Raw genomic sequence first — 5,811 nt, 5'->3', positions numbered from 1 at the left:
GAAATACAGATACATAGTCAATATTCATAACATGCATACAAATAGGATAATCATATTCAACATGGCCCATCTTGTACAAAATGCATCATAATTATGCCATAACAATATCATCATAATATCACGGTGAAGAATATGGGGTGCAATGTCACAGTCCCTTCCAGTCCTACATCCTAGACATACATCAGGAAGCCCTGAATTTCCAGTGGCAACCATGGCATGAGGTAGAGGGGAAGAGGTGTCAATATTGTTACAACTAACTGGGACTAGAAGGCTGTGCCATATAAGGAGCAACATTTAAAATGGAAAGTCAACATTTCTTTTAATTCTTTTTTGAAATGCAAGTGGTCAAAACACTTAAATTTTGTAGTTGTAAATTTGTAATTTTTCAGAATTTTTCATTTTTGGTCTGACCTGAAACAAATTTGTTGTTTGACTTTTCCAAATTGTCAGTGAATCGAAAAATCCATTATTTGCCCAGCTCTAACTATAGATCCAGTACTAGATGTGCAAAGGAGAGGTTAATGTGGATGAACAAGGCTATGCAGGAAGTAATCCAGAAGCCAGAACCTGCTTTGAGTTAGGGCAGCTTTGTACTGCTCTGCTAATGCCAAACTGCCTTAATGCTGGCTACCTGGCCCTCTCAGGTCCACCTCTGCGTACAGCAAATGGGTGGAATTTGGTAGGAAGCAGTAGTCTCCCCAGTCTGGCTGCAACTTGTGGCAACATCATTGCCAAGTCGTTACCATGTTGGTCTTTTAAGAAATCTGGTCCTGAGCCTGGCTCTTGATGTAGAAAATAACTTTAATCTAAGCTGTGTCGACCCTGCCACTCTGCTCAGAAGTAAACATCGTTCCTCACCAATAGGAAGTCAAAAACATCTCTTGCCTCACAACGATGTGCTTTGTTTTGCGTTTTCTTATGGGGAAAGTGATTAAACTGCTAAATCACAGCGGCTTTTCTCATAAAGAAGACAAAGTGCCTTTAGATCCCGACATCGTTTCACGAGCTGCAGAAAGCTTTGTGTACACAGGGATGATTAGATCTATCTTGGTTTTATCGCTGCACCTCCTACTCCTACAGGCTGCCGAGCAGGGTGTATTTACTGTCTCATGGGCTAATAGCTTCCTGTGTTACTCATAAGTTAAACACCAAGAGAGCGATAAGAGATCAGATTTGGTGTGTTTTGTTTAAGAAGAAATGAGCATTAATAAATATCTCTTTACCAGAAAGTGTTATATTGAAAGTACAGAGCTTCCTCCAGGTCCACAGCTGGAGCGCTAATTATCACCACAGTTAATAGAACACCATGAAAACCCTGAGTGGGGATTGGAGCTGAGCAGTTCAATAAATACAGGAACAGATAGCAGCTAGTGGCTATTGCAGATGATGATCAGATAGGCTACAGCACTTTACTCCACCTATGCTCTGCACAATGACTATACAGAAATGACCATTGGTGAGAATTTGCAGCATGAGCTGCATTTCATGGCTATCAAGCATCATGTCTGGTTGCTAGGAGCAATGACTTCTCTGTTAAGCCACTGCCCATTGTATGTCCTGCAGTGACTGCCTCCAGTAGCTTTTCTTGGCCAGAGATGTCCACTTCCGAGGCTTTCTTCTACTCTCCCGTTTTGGAGGGGCAGCCTTTTGGGGAGGATTGGGGTATAGCCTCATCTATAGTTAAGGGTTACTTTAACCAGTTACCCACCCCAAGGTGAGGGTTTACACCTAGTTTAGTCTGTGAGAGTTCATCCCCCACGATCAACTACAGTAGAGAGGTTATCAATAGAAGGGGGACCCCATGGTGCACAACCGAGACTACACGGTGCTTTTTCTGTAATATTTACTTCTATAAACCAACCAAACAATACGCACACTGCAATCTGGTAAAGGAGAGAGACCAATTCAGAATGCATAATATTTGCATGACTCGCACCAGGCCTTGCAGAAAAACCCGAAGTTTTAGTTCTCATTCTCATTATCTTCCTCAATATCATCTTCATCATCATTACCACCAGTAGTTGTCATACTGGTGTCTCCCCTCCCCCCACCAAGGCACACAGGCCACGATACAGCTTTTATAATGTATTAAGCTAATCCCACCGGGGTTCAGACATATTTATGAAAGTTTTAACCCCTTTTCCTTATTTGAACATCCAACCCCACTACTTCTGGGGTACCCCATTTCTCATAGGCTAACTCATTAGTTCCCCTTATGCTCATTAACATTTATGTCACTTTATCGCCATAGCAGCAGGCAGACCTTAAGGAAGTCTCTAACATTTCATCTGGGCTACCAACAGTCATCTTGTGGTGTCTGCTGATCTGTGGTAGACAATATTATGCAAACTCAGCAGTTATTTTCAACACATCAGCAGATCACAGATATAGACAGAAGCTCAGCAGGTTTATTATTAATTTACTTATGCTAATTTATCCTAAAGACTAATTTGGCTAAGTTAAATATTTTACAGGCCTGAGGCCTTGTAGGCCCTGTGTAACATTCATTAATATTTATATTTCCCCTCTCTATACCTGATACCTTTTAGCCTTGGCTACAGGGGAATGTTAGTGACACAAAAATATTTGTCACTCCTGGAACTGGGCAAACAACATGGTCTCCTGGAAGGTGCTAATGGTTGCCATCAAGCATGGTTTTGATCTCCAGACAATCGCAGGCCTGGTCAAAGCCGACGGGTGTGCTAAGCAGTCTTCTTTCAGGCTAAATGGAAGGAACAGTTAAGGCCTTTTATGTATCGAGATATCTAGAAACGCTAGAAGCAACTACCCAAGGCAATGGGCTGCACGGCAAGGACTGATCAGAAGCTAAAGTGTGACTGCGAATGCAGGTGCTAAGGGAAAGCTGTGTGTGTGTGAGAGAGGCAGAAAGCCAGCAGATAGGGAGAGAAGCAGTCGTTAGCTTGAACCTGAGAGGGAGCCGAGAGTCGGCTCCTAGGGGCACAGAACTGACTGGAGAAGAAGGCTTGGAAATTGGGAGCAAGGAACTGCCTGATGTTGTTTGTCTCTACCATGTTGAGGGAAAAGGGACTTTGTGTCCTTTCTTTGTAAATAAACTGGATTGCACCAAAGAACGACCTGACTCATAATCTGTTTTGTTTCCATTAGGAGGAGAAACAATCTGGCAAGGTCTCAGATATTTGCTAATAGCCTGGGCCAAAGGGGCAGCAAATACAATAAATTCTACATGGATATTTGTTACAATCTATTTGTTAAAACTCACTCTATGTTGATTGTGTTCCCCTCCCAAAAATATTCCAGAAAATATGGTCTTTGGCAGCGACGCTCACTGGAAAAATCAAACATTAAACAAAGGACTGGAAAATATCTGCAGGAAGTGAAATTCAGATTGATCCTTATGAGTGTTGCACTGTAAAGCTGACTCTCAAGTGATGCCTGTTCCATCAGGGTACAGACGTATACCACATGATCAGCGCACTCAATCAAAGCTGCTCACGTTTTGAAGGGAGAATATCAAATACAACAAAATGATCATGAATAAGATACTGACTGAATGTCAGTGTCAGGAATGATTTGACGCATGATGACAAATGCATTTCAGAGAATCACTCTCTGCTCCCTGGCAACTTGCAACCAGAAGAAGCATCAAATAAACTCAGTGGTACTAAGTCTTGTGATATTTTGTGTTTTACTAAAAGCTCCAGCTGCTGGAGTCAAGCATTTACATGTGAATCTCAGCTATCATTTAAAAACTAAAAGTATGTTTCGAGCCCTCAGGATTGTGGAGAAAAGCCTGAAAACATAAAGCAAGTGAACTCTAAAGAATCAGAAACTTAGAAGGCAAATAAAAAACCTCCCAATTTGTATTATTGTTAAAAAAAACTCATGATTTCTAAACTAATTTCATGATTTTGGGGCCTGACTCCTGATATTTCAACATGTGGAGTTGTCAATACTGTAAATTATTTGTTACAAATGATTCGCAGGACCAGCAGAGAGAAATAGATTTCACAGGGCAATCACTGATAGAAAATTTTGTGTATCTAAGTATTGCCAACCCTAAATGTTCAAAAATTATGAGTCAGGCTCACCAAACATCATGAGATTGGCTTTAAAATCATGAGATTATGTAAAAATAATAGATTTGGTGTTCTTTTTATTTGCCTTTTTGAGCCTTTAGGGCAGTGGTGGGCAACCTGCGGCCTGTGGCCTGCACGTGGCCCGTCAGGGTAATCCACTGGCGAGCCGCGAGACAGTTTGCTTACATTGACCGTCCACAGGCACAGTTGCCTGCAGCTCCCAGTGGCCGCAGTTCACTGTTCCCAGCCAATGGGAGCTGCGGGAAGCGGTGGCCAGCACGTTCCTGCGGCCTGAGCCGCTACAGCAGCTCCCATTGGCCAGGAATGGCAAACCGCAGCCACTAGGAACTGCGGGCAGCAGTGCCTGCAGATGGTCAATGTAACGATCAGGGTCCAGACATCCCAAGGGGGAGAACATGTGGACTGAACCCCAAAGAACATGTGGACTGAACCCCAAAGAATACGTAGTTGAGTGAACTCTTTGTATACAATAGTATTGTGTATAAATCAGGGGTGAAAGTGAGCCGGTACCGACCGGTACTGCGTACCGGTAAGAACCCGCACCCGCCCATACCTAGCCCACATCAAAGCGCGGCAGCCCCTTTTGTCCCTGCCCCTTTTGCCTCCCCTGTCGGGGGCCCTGCTGGTAGGGTCTGTACCGGCAGGGCCACTGATGGGGGAAGGGGCAGCAATGTTAAAGTGCTGCGGCGGCCGTGCTTAAAGGACAGTCCTTTCCTGCGGCAGTGCTTTAAGGATCCTCAAAGTGCTGTGGCGGCAAAGAACCGTCCTTAAAGCGCTGCCCCTTCCCCCCGTCGGCGGCCCTGCTGGTACAGGGGGCAGGGATTTTAAATCGCTGCCCTGGCAGCGCTTTAAGGACCCTGCAGTGCTTTAACGTCCCTGCCCCTTTTGCCCCCCCCCGCGGCCGCCAGCAGGTGTGGCAGGGGGCAAAGGGAGCAGCTGCCCTGGGGCCGGCTATTTAAAAGTGTTCGGGGCTCCAGATGCCACTGCCGCTACCACAGCAGCGGCATCCAGAGCCCCAGGCCCTTTAAATCAACGTGGGAGCCCAAGGTGGCGCGGGCCAGGAGGTCTGGAAGGGCTGGGTGGGGGATGATGACCCCCCAGCTCCACCCCTTCAGCTTGAGGCCCACCCCTTCCGGGGGCTGGAGATGCCCAGGCCCCGTACCAGTAAGTGTCCTGACTTACTTTCACCCCTGGTATAAATAAATATATGTCAAGTAAGATCTCTTATGAAAGCTTGTAATGTTTTGAGCCTGATGGCCGCTATGACATATGTATACAAACTATGGTTATGAATTTATGTACTTGTGTATATAAAACTGTGCTCCTAATTTGTGCTGCAACATTCAGCTCCATCACAGGGAGGTGATGGTGAAGCAATCAGGCAGAGAGGGGCTCGCTCTCTAGCTAGACCAGACTGGTTCCGAGCACAATCCAGGAAAAGACAATGGTGGACCATTAAAATTAATGGGAAAACACCAAAACAACCTGAAACTGAAAAGAAACCCTTCTCATGGGAGACTAAGGAGGAAATCTTTCCCCACCCTGAATAGTCATGAGTCACCATGCCAAGAGAAGAGAATTAAAGAAAAAAGATTCTTAACACCTATAAACTTTAAGGCCTGGTCTACACTACAGAGGTGGGTTGACGTAAGGCCAGTAGCCGGGCTTCCAGCAGGGAGTTCCACACTGAGTTAAGAGTCTGGGTTCTTGGCCCCACCGACTTCTCATCTTA

This window comes from Chelonia mydas, chromosome 13 (assembly GCF_015237465.2).
Source record: "Chelonia mydas isolate rCheMyd1 chromosome 13, rCheMyd1.pri.v2, whole genome shotgun sequence".
In the NCBI taxonomy this organism is placed as follows: Eukaryota; Metazoa; Chordata; order Testudines; family Cheloniidae; genus Chelonia; species Chelonia mydas.
This window is presented reverse-complemented; position numbering follows the sequence as displayed.